Source organism: Gouania willdenowi, chromosome 18 (assembly GCF_900634775.1).
Source record: "Gouania willdenowi chromosome 18, fGouWil2.1, whole genome shotgun sequence".
In the NCBI taxonomy this organism is placed as follows: Eukaryota; Metazoa; Chordata; class Actinopteri; order Blenniiformes; family Gobiesocidae; genus Gouania; species Gouania willdenowi.
In genome coordinates this window covers 19,712,124-19,737,827 of record NC_041061.1, presented here as the reverse complement: position 1 = coordinate 19,737,827, position 25,704 = coordinate 19,712,124, and the positions used below count along the sequence as shown (strand labels likewise).

The 25,704-nt window shown below is 37.9% G+C and overlaps 1 protein-coding gene across 1 annotated transcript in view; it reads right to left on the bottom strand.

Moving 5' to 3' along the window:
* The window catches only part of LOC114480636 (interferon-induced very large GTPase 1-like), a 691,281-nt gene that overhangs the window by 11,676 nt on the left and 653,901 nt on the right, over nt 1-25,704 (bottom strand). The gene's annotated exons all lie outside the window — the stretch shown is intronic.

The window sequence follows — 25,704 nt, the reverse complement described above, 5'->3', positions numbered from 1 at the left end:
GCACTTAACTTAAAGTTTTCAGTGGAATAAAGGGGCAAAGTAATTAATATTACTAATGATTTTAAGTTTAACAAACTTGGTGTTAAGTGTATTGAACTCAAAATAAAGATGCCATCCACTCATCTTTTTAAGTTAAATTCACTCAAGTTTTCATCAAACATTACTTAATTTTTTTAGGGCAACCAGTTTCCTAAAAATTTTTAAGTAAACTCAACTTATCCGGGTTTACAGTGTTGTCCATGTTATTGTCTACATGAATATTTAAGTCACCTGTTATTAAAAAGTTGTATTCAGTGCATACAACTGACAGCAGTTCAGCAAACTTATCCATGAATTCTCCAGAATATTTTGGGGGTCTATAAACGACTAAAAACAGAACTCTTGAATCACCCTTCAGTAAGAATGACAAATATTCAAAGGAGATAAAATCACCAAATGTTATTTCTTTGTACTGAAATATTGATTTAAAAATGGCAGCAACTCCACCACCTTTCCTGCAAGTACGACACTTATTTAAATAAATAAAGTCTTGTGGTGCACTTTCATTGAGAATAGTATTACTGATAGCATCATTCAACCACGTTTCATTAAGAAATAAAAAGTCCAAGTGATGTGTCAAAATAATATCATTAATTATTAGTGACTTGTTAACAAGAGATCTAACATTAAGAAGAGCTAATTTTAAAGACTTTACTGGAGACACTGGTGGACTTTTTGGATGACAAGTTATAGGAGTCAAATTTTTGTCTCTATAAAGCTTTTTGCTTTTCTTTAATTTCACATCTTTACCTGTGTTACCTGTCACCACAGGAATTAAAGAAGCTGCATTAACTCCATAAGGTCCTGACTTCTGGTTGTTCCTAAAAATAGAGCTATTGCAGTCTGGACCCAGCACACATCAGACCTGTGTCGCTCTGAGATGAACACAGCTGGCCTGATGAGAAGAGTGATCCTGGACCTGGTATCGTTGAGGAGGGATGGGTGGTGCAGATTGGTTCTTTAGAGGAGATAAGATGGGACCATGGTGGGGTAAAGGGTGGGGTGTCAGTCTTTTGCCAGCCAGAACCAGCTCGTTCATCTGGGCAGTTAAATCCAAGAAAGCAGGGGTAGGAGAGAAGCTGGATGAGGTGGAAGTAGGTGAATTTTGGGGTGAAGCAGGTGAGCTGTGGGGGTTGGGTTGACCTCTTCATTTTGGCGATTTTGATTTCTTGCTGGAAGCTCATCGACTCCATGTTCTTTCCTTGTTGTTTTGTTCTTCGATGGTACATGTTGTCCTCTGTCTTTATCAGAACTGATAGCAGTGTGACTGGTGAAGTAAAACAAGTTGGATGTGAAAAGTTTTACTCCAGCCTTGTTTAGACACAGTCCATCTGCTCTAAAAAGATGACGACGTTCCCAAAAAATAGGAAAAATTTCTATAAAATTTAGTGAAAGGGCAGCACAAGCCGAAGACAAAAATTTATTCAAAGAGTAAATCCTTAGACTCAGACTCCTCCTTTATTTAACCCAAAATGAATCACAACATTCTTCAAATATGGGTAATCTGCAACAATATGCAAGATTTTGTCAGCCAGGTCTGATACTGTGTCATTAGGTAAGCAGATCACTTTCACGTTGCTGCTAAACATCTTCTGAGCATTTTTAACAGAAACGTCTCCCACTATCAGTGTGTGAGGTTGTTGCTTTGGCCTACCATGTCGCTTTTGTTTTCCTGAAGCACTTTCAGTCTTCGCAGTTCCAGTAGGTTGTGTGTTGACCTCATGAGAGCCAGATCCTAGGTCATTCAGCAGTGGGGCGAATCGATTACCCAGTTCTACATGAAACTGGGTTTGTGACTTGTTGATACTCCTGCCTTTAGCAGATGTCCACTTTTGTGCCTGGGCAGACAAGGGAGTTGATGTTGAGGCTGCAGTCTGAGAAGCCAGTGCAGGCCAGTCCGTCTCATTATTGATATCAGGGCGCTTTGCTCGGCCCGTTAGCCTTTGAAGTGGATATGACTTTTTCTTAGGCTTAGCTCCCAGAGTATTCCAAGGAGGACTCGCACCTGTTGGCTTATCAACGGGAACAGGATCCTCCCTAGGCCTGATAGCTTTGTTAGCACGGGCTGGTAGCAAGTTAGCTTTATCCACTCCGCTGTTTTGAAACAGTCGTATCATTATCATATCCACAGTGTCCATTAACCTCAATGTTTACTTGTATTCCTCGCACTGTAGTCTCCAGTTCAGTAATTTTTTGGAGAAGACTGCTGTATTCTGTTGTGGAATAAGCCATTCTTCTGCTAGTTAGCAGTTCATGTTTAGTAAATAAATTCCTCTGTGAGCTCTGCTCTGCTCTTTTGATGCTGTCAGCTCAGCTGCCGGAAGGGGGATCAACAAACCAACAAAACATGTAATCACTGATATCTAAACCTGAACAGTGTATTTTTAGTGGTAAAATCCTGACCACATAAACTGACTCACCTTACGAGTTTAAATGAGAGCGATTAATGAACAATTTATGTCCTGCCCTGTAAAAGTATGACATTTTTACATAGAAAAAATATTAAAAATAAATACATACAATGCAGTGCATTGGTAATAGGATTTATGAACATTTGTGTGATTTTAAAAACAAAAGGTAGATTTATCATTTTCAAGCAGTGTCTTTAGGTTGGGTTTCATGCATTAATGATGATTTTCTACATCTACTGTTTCATTCTGGGCTTTGGTTTTCCAGTTATGTCTTTAACTCTTATTAATTAAACATTAGTAAGATAAACAAATTAAAAACTGATGTTACGTGTGTAAATAATTGCACTTCCAGTGTTTTCTGTGATTGTTTATCTTTTACCTGCTTGCTGAATTGTCCAGATATTTGACACAACTGATAAAGAGGAAACAAAATAATATGAATTAGTTTTTTTTTTTTTGTAAGATTGTGTCATTTTAGGGAGAAAAAAAAGCTAATATTAGAAAGAGGCTTAATCTCCATAAAGGACTGACTGCAGTGCCTGGTGTACACTGGGTATTTCAGGTGTAAAACTAGTTTATCAATAACAGAATCTCAGCACTAAAACAATATGGTTATTACAAAAGGTTATTTCAATATTTACATCTGTTATTATATACAGTAAATGCATAAATATGAAGTTTAACTCAAAATCCATCTAATTCTCAAGTGATTTTATAGTTATTTACAGGTTAACCATCCATTTCAATAACAGCAGCTTTTTCTATCTGCACCAAACTGAAAATCTAATCACATTTCTAAGATAAGTGTTTGTCCTCCATCAGATGTTGTGGATGGATAAAAAACTGCAAAGGAAGCAACATATAGAGCTGGTTTCTGATGCCCTCTGCTGGCTCTGACTGCTCTCTACCATCATTGATCATTTATTTATTATATTATTTCTGTTCTGATATGTTTGCTTCAAAACAACTTATTTATGTTGAATACAGTTACACCACCTACTAAATGTACATCTACACACACTTGTTAATGTAAATAATAGAAAAGATAATCACATGTTTACTTCATCATCCTTTGCACTACTCACCACTGCAGGTTAGTTTTTACTGATGATGTTGTTGCAATATTTGGAACAAATCCTGGGATTGTTTGTGTTTCTTTGCCAGACAAGGAGGACAGTGATTAGCTTGGCTCCATTTTTGTTCTAGTTTGTTCCAGATATTCACTGTAATATCACTTCACTCTGTGAGACATTACATTTTGGCAAAATTTTTTATTTTTCTTTGTAAGCCCCAAATTAAACATCCTCCATAGTTTTGCCACAACTTTTAGTGAAAACACCAGAAATGTGTTGAGAAGTCACTTTGGTAGAGTTTTTAGAGCCAAACACAAGAAATCACAGTAAGAAGAATGCAGTAAAAACACTTTGATACTTACTTTTTTGGACTCCACATCCCACAATGCAATGCAAGAAACTTCAGCAGCTTTAATGTGACAAGCAAACAAGGAATCAGATAGGAAGAGGGACGCCCCCTATGGTCAATGGTGGTACTGCTCTGTTTGGTTACAAGTATCAGTCCATGAAGCATAAATGACTTTAAAAATGCTAAATAATACAAGTTTAAACAAAAGAAAAACCTAAATTATAGTTATTGGATGAAAATAAATAAAGGGCTAATAATTGTTGAGATTTATTTTTTTAATGATTAACATTAGGGTTGGGGTCAATTATAATTGTAATTGCGTAATTGATAATTAATTACAAATATGGCGTAATTTTAAAAATCTGTTGCTGTTGTAATTTTAATTAACTTGTAATTGGGTTTAGATAATTGACTTTATTATTGTAATTAACATGAAAATTGTAGAAAAATTGTCAATTATAATTTAATGCAAAATGTTCTATGTACAGTTCTACACACGTTACCATTTAAAACATTTAAATTTAGGGGTAAACTGAGACAAAAAAAGGCTCAGACACCCACACCAAAAATATTGAAAGCTATATTTTCATTGATTATGAAGCTTAACAATGTAACCAATAGATGAAAAAGTAATTAGATGATAGATATTTGTTTATAGTGTATTTTACAGCTGATTTAGGACCAGTTATCATGAGAGATGCTAACATTAGTCATTAAGGACATAATTGTAATTGACTTTCTCAGGATAAAAAATAATTGGAATTACAAAAAATGCTGGCCACTGCACTCGTAATTGAATTGTAATTGAACATGGGTAATTGAGAACTTAATTGTAACTAACGATTTGATCCTTTTTGGTGTTTTGTTTGGTTTCCAGATTGATGGATTAATGGAACCTATTGTTGAATTAGATTCTAATAAAGCTACTGATTGGTTTATTTCAGGTGGGGGAAAGCTACGAGGACACAGAGTGTGAACCATGAAGGCGTCCTGGAGGTGGGACGACTGCGTTCCTCTACTGTACAGCAGTTAGTGACTGAACTGATCAGCAGAATGGAGATCAATAACAACACCACCAATACACATGTCTGAATACACATTTACTGTGTTATTGTGTATTTTTAATCTTTTATTACATCAACACAGTGATTAATAGACTGTTAGGATGAATAAGAGTGTAAGTATTCATTATTGTTATATGACGTTCACCGTAATATGTTATATAAATGATAATGTTTGTGTTTTAATTTAAAAATGAATGCATTTATTTTTTAATCATTTCCTTGTATATTGTTCCTGCTAAATGACTGAATATTGTTTTGTAATGTGTTACTGACTGATTAAATGCACCATGTTAGTCTGTTTAAAACATGCTGTCATACATGATAACCATATTTGACATCACAATAAAAACTTTGTTGTAAATAACTTGTTCTCATCCATTGAAATGTAGATAAAAAGCACCATGATTATTCCTAAATACAGTATTTTCCCAATAGAAACACTCCACACATGAACTCAAACTACACCAACTACAGATTCTTTTAAACAAACCAGTTCATCACTATTTTCAAATCTTATCCAATTCCAAAACCTTATGTTTTTCCACTAAATTCCTTAAACTGTGTCAAACTCATTTTAGTTCAGGGTCTGAAAACAGGTCAGTGTAATCTCAAGTGGGCCAGAGATTTTTTGGAGCAAAAACAATCAATTTCATAATTTCTGTTCCCTAGTTTATACTTCTATGTATAAATAATATGTAAAGTATGGAAGGCACGAACAATATTCAAGCCATAATTGACAGATATCAGTCCCTGCAGGATCTTCACTTTAAATTCACTTGATTTTGTGACCAATTTTTATTTACATTTGTAGAATTTGGTGAAATATTTTGAAGATAATTGTCAAATTTTGGACAAATTGAGAATTATTTCAACAAATTGTGATTAAAAGTGAATGTCATCATGTAAATAATGATGGTGAAACTGTAAGTTCTGCTAATATGGTGGTGTTTTATTAAATCTGTGTTTTCTCATGTTTTCCTTTGGGCTGAACTGGATTCTCTAAAGCAGGGGTGTTAAACTCATTTTAGTTAACGGGTCAAATACTGTTTGATCTCAAGTGGGTCATAGATTTTACACGAGAAAACGATTAATTTTAACATTATTGTGTCCTAGTTTGTACTTCTACTTAGACAAGAAATACAAAATATATAATAATCTGACTATATCCAAGCAATAAGTGATAAATATCAGTTCTAACAGGATCTTCACTTCACATTTCCTACAATTTCAGATCAATTTCTATTTAATTAAGGGAAACATGTCATATTTTGAGGAAAATTAAAGGATTTTGTAAGAATTTCAACTGTTTAAAATTAAAAATGACTACAATCATGTGATAAAAGCACAGAGAAAACTGTGAGAAAATAAAAATGTTAAACCTTGGACCAGAAAGAAGAGCAGATGTGTGGACAAACTTTATATTTGATATAAATGAGGGACAGACTGTACAAAGCTGTGTGGAATGACGACCATTACATCAACAACAAGCCTGAAGCGACACCTGCAGGTAAATCAAAGTATTGCACTACTGACAGCCTTTATTAAAACTTTTAAACATTTGAAGACATTTCTTTCCTTATATTGGATAAAATTCCTTCATGGTGTTATCAGTATTTTTCTTTAACCATAATTGGGATTCTCAGTTGAAATGCTGAACAGTGAAATTATAGAAATGTATTATTTTATTACATTTAAATATCTTAGAGTTGCTCATGCTCAGACATTTACAGCATAATAATAATAATAATAATCAGATTTTAGTGTCATACATGCACATGCAGCCCTCTGTATAATTTTGTGTGACTACTTAGGACACAACTATCAGGCTTTGTGTGTTTATGTTGTTGTTTGTGTATTTTTAAAGTTTTTTAGGGTTTTTCTTTAGCCATTCAGTCTATTCTTCTCTCATTTTGTGTATTTTTGTTGTCTTTTTGCTCATTTTTCTGTCATTCTGCCTATTTGTGCTGTTCTTTTGTGCGTTGTGTCCTTTTTTCCCCCTTTTTGTAGACAAACACTTTTTAAAATGACATATATTGACTTGTATTTTAATTTTGAAGAAGTCATTTTAAAATGTATTTATTTTTCTAATCAACTACGAGACATTTCAGGTGACCCCACATGGGATCACGACCCCAAGGTTGAAAAACACTGTGTTATACCTTTGATTATAATTCAGCTGTTTTCATGATTTTAAAATGCAATTATAAAGCCTTTTATTTTAATCCTAATATTTTTTATTTTAATTTGGGCCGTTTTTCCACATTTTGTGAATAAATGTGCTCCATATTGTTGCCTTGCTTTGTTGGACAAATACAAAAAATGACTATTCTGAATAAATACAGTTTTAAACACATTAACAGTATTGACTTTATTGTTAAAATTATTCCTTTAAGCCATGTTTGTGAAATATTTTGGACGTGCTGCGTTTGACACTGAAGTCAGAGTTTTAAACTGGAAGTGCAGAGTTCCGAGGGTCCTTGAACGCAGCATGAGTGAGTAGATTATCAGCAGCAGCAGCAGCACGTGTTACAGCAGGTGATGCTCATTCCCTTTGATTGGCCACACCCACTGAAGCTGTGGATGCAGTGACTCATTCTTTCTGAGCTGTAACGGCTGCTGTGAGACCTCGGTCTAGTGACCAACAAACGTCCTGGTTTTCAGAGTTACGTCCTGTGTCCTCGTAGATTTCACCCCAACCATTGGTTTTTTAAAAGTTCAGTCCTGTTTGTCCCGTTTATTAATAAATAAACATCTGATGTCGCTGACAAAGACCCTTTAATGTCAGTCAAACTAAAATATTGTCATCGATCGACCCTGGACGTGGATCAACCCTAGACATCCATCAACTCTGTCGTGGATCAACGCTGGTCGTCGTTCTCAATTCGTCGCACAGTGAGAATCGTTTTTATTAAACCAAGGGTGTCAAACTAATTTAACATCAGGGACAAACATATAAAATAATTATCTGTAAATAAATGTCATTTTTTAGTGTACATTATTAATAAATGAAGATGTTTAGTGTCATTTAACTCTCCTTTTATAACCTAAAACTAACCTAAAACCTAAATTAATGTTTTCTCATAAGTTTGACACTCTTTGTTTTGTGGTTTAAAGCTCCTCCCTCTGACCTCATTAAATAATCAATAATAATTCATTTTATTTAAAAAGTGCCTTTCAGGCCACTTAAAAACACTACAATAAAAACAGGATAATAAAATAAGTAAATAATATTAGTTTGTAGTTTACACATTAATTTAGTCTCATACTGTTATTGCTGAGTCATGGTTTTAGTAACAAATAAAATCCAAACATTTCTGTAGTTAATTATAGATGACATAATTTTTTAGTCTTAAATTAGTGTTGACAAATTTATACCAAAACTTGACAAATTTTTATTGCGTGCCAACTAAATGGAGTCATGATTTGTTCATTCATAAAAAACAAACACCAGTGAAGTTAAAATTGATTTAGCATTAACTAATATATCTGAACAACCTATAAAGTTTTTAAAAAGTGTGAAAATGCTAAATCATTGGTCTTAAAAAAAATTGCGAATTTTACAAATTGCGAAGTTGACGATTCACAAATTTTCGGGAAGAATTCCACATTTTCAGAAGAATAAAAATTTGACGGGGGAATCTAAAAAAACAATTGTTCCATCACAGCATCCAGAGCAGTGATGGGAGCTCACGCCCACATAGACTGAGAAGGACCAGGACCAGCCTCTCCAAGACCTGAGTCACATGTATGTGGATTCATCTATTGTGCTGGTTTTATTATTGTAGTGTAGCTATGTTGTGATGATCTATTGTATCTGTTAAATCTGTTGATGTTGAATATTTCTGTTGTACAGGAAAATATTACACTTTGTTCCAGCTAATGTTAAAATATTCTACTGTTCCAGCTAATGTTAAAATATTCTACTGTTCCAGCTAATGTTAAAATATTCTACTGTTCCAGCTAATGTTCAAATATTCTACTGTTCCAGCTAATGTTAAAATATTCTACTGTTCCAGCTAATGTTAAAATATTCTACTGTTCCAACTAATGTTAAAATATTCTACTGTTCCAGTTAATGTTAAAATATTCTACTGTTACAGCTAATGTTAAAATATTCTACTGTTCCAGCTAATGTTAAAATATTCTACTGTTCCAGTTAATGTTAAAATATTCTACTGTTCCAACTAATGTTAAAATATTCTACTGTTCCAGCTAATGTTAAAATATTCTACTGTTCCAGCTAATGTTCAAATATTCTACTGTTACAGCTAATGTTAAAATATTCTACTGTTCCAGTTAATGTTAAAACTATCTATTTTACCAGTAAATGTTACAATCTGTATGAGGTAAGGTTTTATATTTCTATTGTACCAGTTTATAGAACAATCTGTTCTAACTAACATTAAAATAATCTAATGGACAGATGTTAAAATCTGCTCTGACTGGGGTCATATATTTACTCATAGTGTTGGCTTTGCTGACTCTGCTGGTCTTAAACATGGATCCTCCATGCTTCTTGGACTCTGAGGTCACCTGTTACCCAAAGTGGATCACCTGCATAGCTACAGACTCTACTGATCAACCCTTGTTAACCATGATTTTAATGTTTTAGATTTTGCTGAAACGGTACTTGGACCTGCTGCTTTTGCTGTCAACGTATCCAGTTTGTATTGTTTCAACTACAACCAGGTCATTTTTCTGTTCTGATCACTATTCATGTCCTTTTTACATTAACCAGATCAATAACCCAGGTTTTTTTTTTTGCTTTTTTTCTGATTCACAAGCAGATCCTTTTTCAATTGTCGTAATCACAAACCCATGTCCTTTTTTTTTTTTTTTTTTTTTTTTTTTTTTTTTTATGTTCAAGGTTATTTTAACATTATGAACACCAACCTACATCCTGTTTGTGTTTTAATCACTAACCCAGGTCTTTAATATTGTTTCAATAACTAACCCAGGTCTTTTTTTAAATTATGGTCACTAACATTCTTTTTCCATTGAGCTGGTCACTAACCCAGGTTCTTTTTACATTGGTCCCTTATATAACGGGTCTTTTTTGCATTGGTCCCATGTACAACCACGTCATTTGTGCATTTTTTTTATTTGAATCATACCAGCGTAGCATCAAATAACATACAGATAAAGCATCTGTGACCAACATTGATTTTTGTTATTGATCTTGAGGATTGCAGTAAAAAGTACAATCCATAGAGTCTGGATGAGGTTCAAACCTTCCTCCTGTTGTTGCTGATCATCACATTCAGAGAGAGTTTGATGGCTGTACTCGTAATGAGTGAGTATACAGTAACTCTCTGAGCTAATGCATGATCACAGCTTCCACCAGACCTCTCTACAGTGTCCATGTTGGAAAAACTCAAGAGTGACTACAGCTCATTCAAGACCACAACGACTGGAGAGGAGCAAACTGTAAGAACGTCACAGATATGATTTGTTTGTATTTTCATTAATTACTTGGAAATTAACTGTATTTCTGTCTGTTTTCAAAAGTGACTTTAAAACCAGTGATGGTGCCACTGAGTCGACCTCATAACCAGTCTAATGCCCCAACAGCCTGACCACCTGCTTCCCATCACCTTCAGTGTCTGACACACTCAGAGGTACAGTAGGTGCAGCCCCTTCTATTGTAGTCTGTTCTTGGGAACACCACTAGAACCAAATGAATGTTGATTGAAAGTAATCCAAGTCCCAAATAAGTGCTTTGGTTTTTTTAACTTTGTCTTCCAGTCAAAAAAGGATGTCGTCATGGTGATGCTCCAGATGCAAACATCTGATGTGATATATATATATATATATATATATATATATATATATATATATATATATATATATATATATATATATATATATATATATATATATATATATATATATATATATATATATATATATTATTTAAACTGTATTTTTATTTAGCTTCTATTATCGTATTGTATCTCCTTCATTGCACACTTTTCTATGTGTTACCTTTGTTTTATTTTCTTACACTTTATCTGAGCTGTAATAACAGTAGATTTCCAACGTGATCAATAGTTACTCTGCTCTAAACTGTTTGGCAATTAAATGTATTCATCTCTCTTACAAAGGTGACTTTTAAACAAGTGAAGGTGCTACTGAGTCAACACCATCACCACCATCTAATGTCCCAACAGCCTCACCATGTGCTTCACCATCACCTTCAGTGTCTGACACACCCAGAGGTAGGTTCTGTCCCTTCTGTTGTTGTCTGTTCTTGGTAATACCACTAGAACCAGAGAAATGTTAATGGAAACTAATCAAAGTCCCAAAATAGGTGTTTTAATGAGAACTTTTCCTGTTTTCCAGTCAAGAGAAAAAGATGATATCATGGTGATGCAGACAGTGGATTAAGCTTTAAGGCTTTTTACTTATTTTGTAAATATCTGTAAATATTTCTAAATTTAAAAGTTTGCTTTTTCAATTATTTTTTTTCTGCTTGAAACACGTTGGTGTAGTTTTTTTGAAGTTCAATCTTAATGCATGTTTATTTTAAATAAAAAATAATAAATGGTAGGAAAATGCTGTTTCTTAAATGTAACTCATTTTTATCTTCTGCCATAGATGCGTTACAATAATATCACACATAAATACAATAAAATATTACAATTAAAGACTGGCTAAGAATAATACAGAGACCAAGCAGTGAACCACTCAAATAGCTCTAAAGCAGTTTCAAAGAATTATGGTAGATAAGTACAGTATTAAAATTTTTTAGGATAAAATACATTTCATCAACTTACAGCTATAATAATACTTTAATTTCAACAGTGGAAGTATTTGCACATCAACCTTAATAAATGGTAAGAAAATGCTGCAGTTAAAATAGTTTTCTCGAGAATTACATTTTCTGTATTAATTTTAACTAATTTTTATCGTCTGCCATAGATGATGACAATATAAACCTTAAATACAGTAAAATATTAAAATTAGACTGGCTAAAAATAATACAGAGACCTAGCAGTGAAGCACTCAGTAACACACTCGCAGTTTCAAACGATTATGGTAAATAAATGCAATATGAAACTATTTTAGCATAAAATACATTTAATGAATTCTACCTAATAAGTATGATAACAGAAGTATATAAATCAATCATTATAATTTCTGTGCACACTAACACAATCCAAACTAATTTGTGGCTTTTCCACTTAATGTGATACTTTTCATATTCAGTGAAAAATTATCTGCAAACTTGTGAACTGCACTTAAAGATTAAAATATAAGACAATCTATAGGGAAAAATGCCTTTTTTGCATTTTTCAAATGTTTAAAATAAAATGCAGTATGAAAATATCTGAGCTGGTGCATTTTGTCACAAATACAGAGTAGATTAAAGCACACAACAAATCAAACTAATTTTAGAACAAAAAAGTCTGAGGTTGCCAGAACGGACTTGATCACCAGCTCAACTCGGTTCCCACAGAGAAACACATCATCACGTTAATTTATGACACACGTATGGCGTTACGTCACCATTAAGCAACTCTGGTTGTTGACAGTACATTCTGTTAATTTCATATTTTCTGTTGCGTAATGTAACTATAAACCAAGATTTACCCAGACACGTGCTCTTTTCACGGACTGGGTTTCCCAGGGCCCCTGAACGCATCACGTTAATTTAAATGACCGTAACTCTGCTCATATTTGTTCTATCGGAGAAATTCCACCAGTTTATGAAAGATAATAAGTTGCTCTTTACAGCCAGTGTCGGTACATTGCGGTAATTTTACTCACACGTAACGGAAACATTAAAGATGCCACTTTGTTTTGACGAAATCGACACAAGGAACAGAGAGAACCAAGTGAGTGAGAAAGAAAGAGATTAAAACAGACCAAATAACGGTGGATTTATTAAAAATGAAAGACTCTCTGTTACAATTTGAACCTCCATTCATGGTGGTTTTTATCGTCAGTCACTTTTGAATGTATAACGCCCCAAGGTGGCGCCTCTTTTATTTTGGTATGTTTATTAGGTCACTCTTCTTCGTTTACTTCCTCTTTTTACTTTTAATGTCGTGGACATCGGCCGCGTGTACTCAGACCGATGTGCAATGTGACGAGTGATGAAGCCCTCATATTTCTTTAGAATAAACAAGACGGTGTGGAAATCAAGAAGTCTTGCTCATTTTGCTATCCAGCAGCACACGTCCACGGCAAGTTACATCACCACGCGTTACAAATGGCGCCCGAACATTTTTCTCTGGACCACAGTCAAGCTTTTGGAGCCCGCTAAGAATTAATCTGCCTCACCTGGGTGTTTTTCGGTGATTCCCGTGCCTTGATAGACGCCCGGACAGCTTTTCCCGGACATCGCCACAGCCTCGGTATGAGCGGGACCCGTCTAATTCCTGGATGCTGGTGAGTGCTGCATCGGTTTCCTTGGATGAATAAATACCAACTCCACGGCACGGATTCAGACCACGGACCTACTTTTTGGACTTGACTACTTCGGATTCTTCTTCTGCTAATGTATTCTACCATATGGAACTTTAAATTGAACTTTTAAATCCGGTTTTGAACACGGAAATCCCTCGCTGGATTGCATGGGTTTTTTTTCCCTCTGCTGGGACTAGAAGGACCGTTGACTGTGTGAGTAGTGACTATAGTGACTGTAAATGTGAGTGCTAGTAATGTACTAGGGATAAAATACAACACTATTATGGATTTCGCATTAGCCACTCATTGTGTCAGCTATGTCTGATGTGATTATGATCACTTTAGTCTCCTTTTAGTTTTGGGGGATATTTTGCTAGCAGCCTTTTCAGAGTTTTGTCATTTTTGTGCGTTTTTTAAAAAAAAAACAAAAACAAAAACAAAAAAACAAAAAAAAAAACAAAAACAAAAAAAAAAAAAGAATGTCAACAAAGTTTAATCTGGCTGACTCTTTTATTACTTTAGAAGGACCATACTGGTCTCCTCCGCTGGGGCCTCGGGCAGGGGGTTCTCTGGGCCCTCCCCTCGGGGGGTTGGGGGGGGTGGGGGGTCTGTGGGTTGGGGGTGGGATCGGTGGCGTGGTGCGCTGGGTCCTTGGCTCCTTGGGGCTTTCTTGGGTGTGTATGGGGGGGGGGGGGCGGTGGCTGCCTCCCGGCTTGGGATCTTGGGGGCGTTCGGGGGGCTGCTTGGCCGTGGGGTGGTCGCCGGGGGCTGCCTGCTCTTGCTGCTGGCCTGACTGCTTCTTCGGGCCCGGGGGCGGCTCTTGGGTTTTGCAGTGGCGGTTCTTGGAAATACATTTGTCATGGATGCACTGGCCTTGGGCTGTGGGATAACACTCATACTGGGCTCAACCTTAGACACGTTGTTCCCAAATACCTGTTATATGGAATTTCCACTCACCTCTTCCTCTGTTCACAGCCACCACTATTATTCCTAAACCGCACACTGGTCACCAAACTGGCTTGACAACACAACAATAAGCACAATATACACAACCACAATTTCACATCGCATCACTTAAAACCTAACAACTATTCCCCACCCATTCCATATCCTATCTTGTATACCTCTTCCCTGTTAACTTCCCCACCCCCCTCCAACCCCTCACCTTGGTGTAACACTGCCCTCTCTTTTTTACATCCTCCCTTTAATAAAGTATTTCTTACCCTTCCCTAGGGAGGGCTGGTGACGGTCACAATTATGCAATGAAATAAATACATTTATTTAATTGCAATAACAAAATATGCATTGCTGTTAAAAGATTGCACTTCTTGTAGTGTTAACCTTCAACAGCATGTGCAGACAAGGTGAAAATAGAAGGACCATACTGTATTTTAGTGTAACCTTTTTGAAAAGTACAATGGCGTACTACCCAAAATTTGACTCTGACATGGAGTTTATCTCAGTACCAGAGCAGGGTATTGTTGATGATACAAATCCTGACCTTAGACAGGAAGTAGTTGACCTGAGGGCAGAAGTAGGCAGACTTAGTGACTGTTTACGTGACTCACTGAACATGCAGCGGAGTATGCTCAAGCAGTGGGATTGTCTCAGCAAAGAGAACCCTGTTCCTCCTGCAGTCCTACAGTCTCCTGTTTTCCCAATGGCTACGTGAACGCCCCACGTCCCTACTACAAACAGAGCGGAGCCAACAGTCAATATGAACATTACTAATCCATTCCTGACTACTAATCCATTCCATCCACCTCACTCACTGGAGCTCGGAAGCACTTCCAGGGTGATCGCGGCAGCGTTGCATCACGCCAAACTGGAGCCCCCTGTGTACGCTGGGGACGACAGAGTGCTACCTGAGGACTGGTTACAGGCTGTTAGTGCATACAAATTCTCTTAGAACCTGACCGATGAACAGTTGCTGAATGAACTGCCGCGTTTTCTTTCAAGAGAACCCAGGAAATGGTTCATGGCTCTGAGCACCCACATCACATCGTCGGCTCGGTTCTGTCAGCTGTTCAAGACTGTTTTTCTGCCCTCCGACAATTAAGAAAGCGTTCTGAGGGGACTTTTGGATTGTGTTCAGGCTCAGGATGAGCCACTCCCAACCTTTGTTGCCCACATGTTGGGTGAATTTAAAAAACTCAAAAGCCCACCTCCGGAGGGAGAGCAAATTGAGCTTATTAGTAAACACACTCTTGAGAAATACAGAGTTGCATTGTATGGCGCCAACATCATTTCTGTGATGGAACTTTTGCTGTGCGCTCATGAGCTCCACTCAGTGCTCGGACCGAGTAGGTCACAGACTTTTTCACGTTACAAAGAGCAGCGTAAACCTGAGCCTTACTGCTTTAAATGCTCTCGGCCTGGGTTTACCTCTCGCACCTGCCCGGACTGTAACAGCCAACCTTATTCAGCGCAAATTGGTGCTGATGCTGTGGGGCCTGGCCGTGTTAATGCTTCTCCAGTGCCAGGTCCTCCGGACTCAGAACTGCAAAGGACTGGTAATGACAGCACCGCGGGTCTGCCGCACAACAGGCAGTCGGGAAACTACAGAGGGGGGAGGACATTTCGCCGAGGCCAACCTCCCTCCAGTCACTAACTGAGCCTCACTCACCTCCTTCACCTCAAAATGGACTGATTCTCGGACACTTGGAAGACAATTTTTCAGACGTCCACTGGAATACTCCTCTGAGAGCAAAAGTGAACTTTGATGCTACTGCTGTGGATGCCACTCTTGACACGGGGGCTTCTCTATCAGCTGTGAGAGCAGATCTTATTCAGTTTAATGGCACCTACCCCAGCAAAACAAGTGAGTGGATTGTACCTGCAGTTAACCTTGCCAATAATGCTCCTTGTTTCCCCGAAGGTGTCACTTGGCTCAATATTGGATTCATGAACAAGACCTTCTACCAGCGTTTTGCAGTAATCCCAAAGCTGTCTTCTCCTTTCATTCTGGGAATGGATTTTATGGCGAGAGCTTCTGTATCAATTCACATTCCCACAAGAATAGTTTACATGGATGATGTCCCATGCTCTCTTGTGGATGAGGAGGAGGAAGACTATGTTAATGAATACCTACATTCGACTGGAAAGATAATGTCAAGTGAATCGCTTAACTCAGATCTCACAGCAAAAGTGTCGCAAGCAAGCCTCTCTGGGAACAACAAAGACGCTTTGGTTGGGTTGCTCTCCAAGTTTGGCCCCATGTTTGATGGTCATCTTGGTCGAACAGCTCTCACCGAACATGTCATTGAGACCGGTGATGCGAAACCTGTGAATCTCCCACCCTATCACATGTCACCTGCTAAGAAACGTGTGATTGAGGAACAAGTACAGCAAATGCTGATGGACAATATCATCGAACCTTCCACAAGTCCTTGGGCCGCGCCTGTAGTCATTGTCAACAGAGCAGCCTCTGACCCTAGGTTCTGTATAGACTTTCGGGGTCTCAACCAAGTGACTCGAAAAGACTTATCCCTTACCTCGAGTCGATGAGTCTTTAGACTTTTTGGCAAGGGGTAAATTTGTCTCAAAGTTGGACTTGGCGCGAGGTTATTGGCAGGTTGCTGTGTCAGAGGACTCAAGACCAAAAACTGCCTTCATCTCACACTGCGGTCTCTTCCAGTTTCGGGTGCTCCCCTTTGGGCTTTGCAACGCGCCCGCAACTTTTCAAAGACTCATGAACTCTGTACTTGCTGGCCTCATTTACAAGTCGTGTGCAGTCTACCTTGATGACATTGTTATTGCCTCACCTACCTTTGAACAGCACTTGGTGGATCTTGGGGAGGTCCTGCACAGACTTAAAGCTGCTGGCCTGTCTTTGAAACTCAAAAAGTGTCAGTTCTGCCTCAATGAGTTCACCTTCCTCGGCTACCGCATCACGTCGTCAGGTGTTAAACCGGATCTGAACAAGGTTAAGGCGGTCCAGGAGTTTAACACCCCCTCCACGGTGAAACACGTTCGACAGTTCCTTGGCCTGACTGGATATTATCGCCGCTTCATTCAGGATTACGCCCGCCATGCTGAACCTCTTCACGCTCTCATGAAGAAAGACATCGCATTTCACTGGGACGACAATTGCCAAAGAGCCATGGACATTTTGAAAAACCATATCACGTCGGCCCCTGTCCTGTCATTTACCGACTTCAAGCGCCCTTTTTCCATCCACACTGACGCATGTGACGTTGGTCTAGGTGCAGCTTTAATGCAAAAGGATGACGAGGGTCGTGAGTGTTATGGCTTTTGCTAGTCGCTCCCTTCACAAGGCTGAACTTCCATACTGCACTTCGGAGAAGGAGTGCCTTGCTGTGATATGGGCCCTGGAGCACTTTCGCCCATATGTTGAAGGTGTGCATGTCACTATCTTTACTGACCACAGCAGTCTCAAATGGCTTACGTCCCGTCAAAACCCCACTGGCCGGCTTGCCCGCTGGTCACTTCGTCTACAGGACTTTGACTTCACGATAGTGCACAAAGCTGGCATACACAACAAAGTGCCTGATGCGCTGTCTCGAAACCCCTTACCGCTGTCTTGTGGCAGTCTAACAAACCTCTTACCGGAACACGCGGTCATTGGCAGTTTAGACATTCGTGCCCTGCCCCCTGTCTTGTTAGCTGATCGTCCGCAATTGAGACAGCTACAGTTGGATGATCCAGTCGCAGGTCCGCTACTCAGGGACATTGAAGCAGACTCACAGAACTGCTCAGACAATGACAATGTGTTACTGTATGTTGTGTATGATTCTCTTCTGTATTACAAAGACTCTAAGTCCAAATGTGCTTTGCACCCTTTGAAAGAGCTAAAACTGTTTGCCCCTACTTCTATTAAAAATACCTTGCTGGACTATTACCATAACCACCCCACTGCAGGTCACCTTGGTGTTTCTAAGACTTTGGCAAGACTGCGTTTCAGGTTTTTCTGGCCCAAAATGGCCGCTGACGTAAAGCGCTATGTAACATTGTGCACAGTCTGCCAGTTCACTAAGCCATGTCAGAAGAAACCTGCAGGTTTTATGGTTCCCATTGTGCCTAAAAAACCCTGGGAATATGTAGGTGTGGATTTTGTTGGCCCGCTGCCTCGCAGCCCAGCTGGGAATGCATACTTGATTGTGTTCATTGATTATTTGACTAAGTGGGTGGAAGTGTGTGCTGTTAGAGAAGCTACATCTCAGGTAGTGGCTGGTAAATTTGTTACTGACATTTTTGCTAGACACGGTGCCCCCACTTACCTGATTTCTGACAGGGGGTCTCCTTTTGTGAGTGAATTGTTTGAACATGTTGTTTCTGCCTTAGGCTCTGTACACAGACTCACTACAGCATACCACCCGCAGACTAACGCCACTGAACGTGTCAACCGCACTCTGAAAACTGCCATCCGCGCTTATGTAGGCGACAAACACACTTCATGGGACAAATACCTACCTCAGATTTGCTTTGCTCTCCATACTGCCCCACATGACAGTACTGGACTGAGTCCTTCCATGATGCTTTATGGTCGTGAGTTGGACACTCCGCTTGACCTTATCACACAACCACCCAGTGATGGTATTGATGAGCCGGGTGTACCTTACCCTGAGACAATTAGGGCCTCCTTACAGGAAGCTCATGACCATGCCAGAGCAGCACTTGACTATAGTCACGACAGACAGAAGCACTACTATGACTTGAGACGTCGGCATGCCACGTTTAGTGTTGGTGACCTTGTTAGAGTTAAGACACACCCAAGATCTGAAGCCCAGTCTAACTTCACAGCTAAGCTTGCACCTCTGTTTGAGGGTCCGCTGCGTGTGACTCAGAGGCTCAGTGATGTAAACTACAGACTTTCTTGGGTAGACTCTGGTGCGGATGCCGGTGTTTTTCATGTCGTTAATATGCAACCTTTCCATACTTGGGACTCTCTGACTTCCAATGGACACTCATTTTCCTGTCCTGCTGACAGTGGGACCTCTGAAGTTTTGGACAATGATGTTGCCCCACTTACAGACACTGATTCTGGCAATGATCCTTTTCCCTTTGGTTCACCAGACAATGGCTCTGTTGCTGATGTGGACACTGTTCCTACTGGACGTTATGACCTTAGGCCCCGTCGTTGCCCCAGGGTTACAACTGGTTGGTGTGACAAGAAGTGGACAAATGTTTTTCACACTGATAGACTTGATCTGAAGTGAGCTGCTTTCGAGTCAACTACAATGTTAGAGTTTATTACAGTGAACCCAAAAACAGTAGAGGAGACTGTTCAGCAGCTGAATCATCAACGTGTTGCCTTGACACAATACCCTCAAACTTCTTTAAAACTGTTGTAAAGTCAATTGTCACTGATTTGTGTCAGATAATTAACTGCTCATTCCAATCAGGCACCGTACCAAAATCCCTGAAAGTAGCTGCTGTGAAACCTCTGTTAAAAAAGAGAACACTGGATGCCTCTATACTGGCTAACTATAGACCAATCAGCAACCTTCCATTCATGGCCAAGATCATTGAGAAGGTGGTCTTCAACCAACTGAGTCAATTCTTAACATTCAACAAAATATTTGATAAATTTCAGTCAGGTTTTCGTTCTCATCACAGCACAGAAACTGCTCTGATCAAAGTGATCAATGACAAAAGGTTGAACACTGATTCAGGAAAAGTATCTGTTCTTATTCTGTTGGATCTAAGTGCTGCATTTGATACTGTAGATCATACAATTTTGCTGCACAGATTGCAAACATGGGTTGGACTAAATGGAAAAGTAATGCAATGGTTTAAGTCATACTTGGAGGAGCGAAGCTATTTTGTAAGCATTGGAAACTTTGAATCTGACAGATTACCAATGTCCTGTGGGGTTCCTCAGGGATCTGTTCTTGGACCTCTTCTGTTTAGCCTTTATATGCTTCCTTTAGGACAAATTTTACAGAACTGTAAGGTTGATTATCAGAGCTACGCAGATAACACACAACTATATCTATCACTGAACCCAGATGACTATGGTCCCATTGAGGTGTTGTGTGACTGTTTAGAAAAAGTAAACTGCTGGATGAGTGAAAACTTCCTTCAACTAAACCATGACAAGATGGAGGTGATTGTCTTTGGTAACAAGGAAAAGAGGACTACTGTCAGCAATTATCTTGAGTTTCGATCTTTAAAAGCTAAAGACCAAGTCAAAAACCTTGGTGTTCTGATTGACTCAGATCTTACATTCAGCAGTCAGATCAAATCTATCACAAAAACAGCCTTCTACCACCTAAAGAACATCTCCAGAGTGAAAGGTTTAATGACTCAGAAAGATCAGGAGAAACTGGTCCATGCTTTTATATCCAGCAGACTGGACTATTGTAATGGTCTTCTGACAGGAATCCCCCAAAAGAGCATCAAACAGCTACAGCTGGTGCAGAACGCTGCAGCTCGGGTCTTAACCAGAACAAAGAGATCAGAACACATTACTCCAGTTTTAAAGTCTTTACACTGGCTCCCAGTCAGCCTCAGAATAGACTTTAAAGTTCTGCTGCTGGTGTATAAATCTGTGAATGGGTTTGGTCCAGAATACATCAGTGACATGTTAGTCAGGTATGAACCCAGCAGGTCTCTCAGATCTATGGACACAGGTCAGATAGTGGAGCCCAGAGCTCACAGTAAACATGGTGATGCTGCTTTTAGTTGTTATGCTGCAAAGAAGTGGAACAAACTGCCAGCAGAGCTGAAGTCAGCATCCAATGTGAACATTTTTAAATCAAAGTTAAAGGCACTTTTTTTCTCTACTGCATATGATTGAGAGAGAGATTTTTAGTCATGTTGTTGATGTCATGATGATTTTATTGATGATTTTAATTGATTTTACTGATGATTTTAAATGTTCTTATTGATTTTAAACAATTGAATGTTTTATCATGTAAAGCACATTAGGTTGCCTTGAGTAAGAAATGCGCTATACAAATAAATTTGCCTTGCCTTGCCTTCGGTTGATATGGCTTCATATGACAATGTTGCACTACATTTTTATGTTATGACGTTGTAGGTGTTTTTATACGTTTTACTCAGCCATGTTTGGTGCTATTTGCTGATTGAAGTTTGCATTTCTGTTGTGAAAAAAAAAAAAAAAAAAATCCTCTGATTTTTTTGTTTTGCCAAGTGTTTGGGTCGGATTTTTATTTTTGTATGGTCTTTGCCCTGTGATTCTGCCTACCTTAACTGTGTTCTATGTATATGATGCTGTTTTGTGTGGTTGTGTCATCTTCAGCTGTGTACGGCTGGGGACAGCCGTTTTCTCACCAGGGGGGACTATGTAACAGTCACTTTTGATTGTATAACGCCCCAAGGTGGCGCCTCTTTTATTTTGGTATGTTTATTAGGTCACTCTTCTTCGTTTACTTCCTCTTTTTACTTTTAATGTCGTGGACATCGGCCGCGTGTACTCAGACCGATGTGCAATGTGACGAGTGGTGAAGCCCTCATATTTCTTTAGAATAAACAAGACCGTGTGGAAATCAAGAAGTCTTGCTCATTTTGCTATCCAGCAGCACACGTCCACGGCAAGTTACATCACCACGCGTTACAAAATGGATTTGAAAACAAAGGAGGAAACTGAGCCTATAAAGGTAAGATCAGTTTAATTTCTGGATCAATAAATGTCGTTCTGATTTTGTGGAGCTAGTCTTTATGTACATTAATATAAGTGTAAATAGATGCTTTTAATGTGTGAGACAATTTAGGACAGAGTATTTGTGTTTGTTTAAACTTTGTGTGTGTGTCTGTGTCCATCTGATCATATTTATCTCCATCACTTTCAGTTTTCCTTTTGATGAACATGACATTATCTAACTCTTCTTTTATTTCTTCTTCTTTAAGTCCATGCAGAGTGGACACGCCCCTCCCTGGACATTAAAACCATGAGCTGATCCTAGTTTCCATCATCTGTTCTAGACCCATCACTTCTACAGACAACAGACAAAATAAAACTCAGAGTCAACATGGGATGCACTTATTTATTGAAATGTATATTAAATGATTATTTAATTTTCTGTAATTTTTTTTTTAGGAGATGTTTTTAATTGTTTCAATAATTTAGAGACTGAAGGAACAGATTGTTATAATGCATAATAAAGGTGATTTACTTGAGTCATCACTAATTTCAGATTGTTTTTAAGTCTTTGTATAAAAATACTTTAACAGGACAACAATGATGTGCAGAACTGCAGTAATGTTGGCTTCATACAATAATAATAAAAACAACCACTGCACACACCACCAGAGAAGCTTCCAGTGAATAATTTACAAATAAAAAAAGTTCACTGATGGTGACATTGAGATCTCAATGTCACCATCAGTGAACTTTTTTTTTTTTTGTAAATTATTCACTGGAAGCTTAGATATTGTGTGACAAAGATATCAAAGTTTGTTGTTTTGAGAAGAGTCATATTTATGATTAAAAGTTATGATTGTATTATATTCTAAAGTTTAGGGTTATCTGGCTCGTCTTCCTTTCTTTCTGTTCACATCATAACTTTATATTTAGTTCTACAAAATGTGTTTACAGCTAATTTTACTGATTATTGTTACACATCATCCTGCATGTGCATTATATACAGTATAAATGTGTAGATATAACCAACTGTTGGAGAAATCATTTTATTAAATACAAAGCAAACGACATACAAACAGAAAAACAAAGGTAGAAATAGTGTATTTAAATTGTGAAATTAGTGAGTTGTTAAAGCGCTGAGGTGCAGTGGAGGGTCTTCTTCTGCAGAGACGTGATGATGAGGGGTCCGAGTAAAACCCAAAATTCCATGGTAATTTTGAGGGTATAAACATGCATATAAACACATTACTGGTTTATTAACCCATATAAACCAAAAAATATAGAAATGGGACATTTTACGGCTGTGTAATGTGTAACATATTACTGGTATTTTGAGAACAGGACACATGTAGATTTCTGAGCAATTCATTATAGTTGTGCAGGACTAACAGGAACTCCACATACTGATAATTGGTATTGCCACATGTGCACTAACACGACACGACCAAAGAAGAGAAATAAAATAAGATTAAAAATAAATAAATAGTTGCAACAATTTGCAGTCTTGTTCCAGGTTCTGCTGTCATAATATTTCCATCCTTGTACTTCCAATGTTTAAATGTTTTGTTTTTAAGGTTCATGTTACATTTTGCAAAAAGTTGCACTTTATTTCTGGCTTATTGTTTTTTGTTTGGAAAATTATTACCCTTTCTTTCAGACATTTCATTTATTTGGGCTTGTATTTGTGATGTTCTGTTTTTGGTTACATTTAGATGAATAAATTAATACACTACACTTTGCTCCCCAAGACACTGTTTGTTTTCATTCTACAGAGTTTGTGAGTATGTGTCCCAGAACATTGAAACACCATATATATATATTTATATTATTTATACATTAGCAGCAGTACAATGTCCAATTTCCATTTTTTTCTGGGTTATATAATAGCCAACCACATGTGTCCTGTCCACAAAATACCAGTAATATGTTACACATTTGCAGCAGTAAAATGTCCCATTTCCATATTTTCTGGTTTATATGGGTTAATATACCAGTAATATGTGTTTATATGTATATTTATACCCTCGGAAATACCCGGACCTGATGATGAGCTGCTACACTCCGTTACTGTCCCGCTGTCGGCTGAAAAAAGAGAAGTCCTGACGGTCATGTTGTCCTTTTCCTCCATGAGTTCTCTGTGGTGTTGTTCATATATATCAGGTAACGCCAACTCTGAACTTTTCATCGGATAACGAGCACTTCTGACACCGCTATCATTGTGGAATGCGGATGTTTATGTGCCGTAAAGCGTCGCGTGGTACCAACGTCATCACATTTTGCGCGCGAGTCGAGTTGTGCGTGCGCATGCGCGGCCAACTGTGCCAGTCTGGCACGCTGTTTGGACCACCTCTTCCAGCAGGACCATCGGGCCGTTAACCCCCCCTGCGGTGCAGTTCAGACGCAGGCCAGACAATGGCCCCCCATGGTTTCACACATGCACAGAGCTGGTTAGGAACGGCCCTGGTTGCCAGTGTGAGTACACTCTTAAACCCCTGGTCACCAACACTGTGTCCGTGGGCCCCAGGTAGCCCACATGGACCATGTGAGGTTCCCTCAGGCCTGTTCCAACAGCAGCACTATATACCAGTTAACTCCATCTAAAATCTGATTTACCAGGCTTCAAACTCACACAGATAAACTCAGATGTAGTCAGAGCCTTAATAGAGTTGATGAATACTGCTGCACTTGATGTTTTTGTATTAAATTAACTATAAATGTTTATTTTTACTGAAACATTGAGACAATTGTTTGAGTATCACAGATATGACTTAATTAAAGATGCTGCAGATTTGGGGTTTGATGTTTTTTTTTCTTCTAAGAAATACTTTTAAAACAGTAAGTGAAGTTTAATAAAACCTTGATTATTGTTCTATTGTAAGAACATTCTTTGGTGAGTAAAAGAGTAGTAAATGGTTAGTAAAAGAGATCATGATTCTTCCAATTAAATGTTTCAGAAGTGGTAATTTAAAAATTAAACAAAGGCATAAATTAAAGAGAAATAAAGTTTCACTGTTAAAACTAATTAAATAACTTTTTAAGTAGATCCAACATTTTCTTTATCTTTCCCTCTAATTCAAGTGAAACCGGGAAAATGTAGTGGTATTTCTGTGTATCAACTTCAAAGTAGCAAACTGTTTAAATGAGATTTATGGAGTGGAGGCAGACATGTTAAACGGTGGTAAAAAATGGTCCATAAGTGGCAAAAACATGGCAAGATAAGTGTAAAGTAACTGAAATGGGCCAAAAGCAGTGAAGAGTGACCAAAAAATGTAAAAATAGAGGAACCAGGAGGTATGTAATGGAAAAGGTTAGTGTAAATGGGCCAAATGTGGCAAACAATAGTGAAGAGACAAAATATTCCATAGAAACGTGAAAAAAGGGAATTTAATTAATTTGTCATTGAGAGGAAAAGTTGCCAAAACATTTTTAAGAAAGAAAAAAATTGGATTAGTGTCAAAAATAATTTGCAAAAATATACAAATATGAAAAAAATTTATATCTTGTCAAAAATAGCTAAAATCTGAAAGAAAAAAGTTTCAGAACTTTTTGAAAAAAGGACAAATGAAGTTGTAAAATGACCAAATGAAATAAGTAAAAAGGGATTAAAAAGTTTCCCTCAAGGTTTTCTGGTGGAATAATTAAAATTAAGACAAAGAGCCTCATGTTGAGCATCGCCTCTGTTTTTTTATATATTTATTTATATAATTAATGTGTTTACTGTTTGTTTTCTTGTAGTTCTCCTTGTTTTATCCATCAGATGTTGTGGATGAATAAAAAACTGCAAAGG